Raw genomic sequence first — 245 nt, forward strand, 5'->3', positions numbered from 1 at the left:
TTTACCGTGAAGGTTGAATTATCGTACCTTGGCAACACAATAGTCAACACTACGTCCGATTTCGTGAATTTTAAAGAGAATGGACGTCATAATATAAAAAAAAATCAGACATACATACTGCCCGATAACATGTTACAAGGAAATACTGGTACCTAAACTTTCAGCCATTCAAGTAAAACTGTCAATTTTAATTATTCATTTTACGAGATCAGGTGAAAGGTTGACCAATAGTTGCCAAGGTATGA

The sequence above is a fragment of the Penaeus monodon genome, chromosome 24 (assembly GCF_015228065.2).
Source record: "Penaeus monodon isolate SGIC_2016 chromosome 24, NSTDA_Pmon_1, whole genome shotgun sequence".
NCBI lineage: Eukaryota > Metazoa > Arthropoda > Malacostraca > Decapoda > Penaeidae > Penaeus > Penaeus monodon.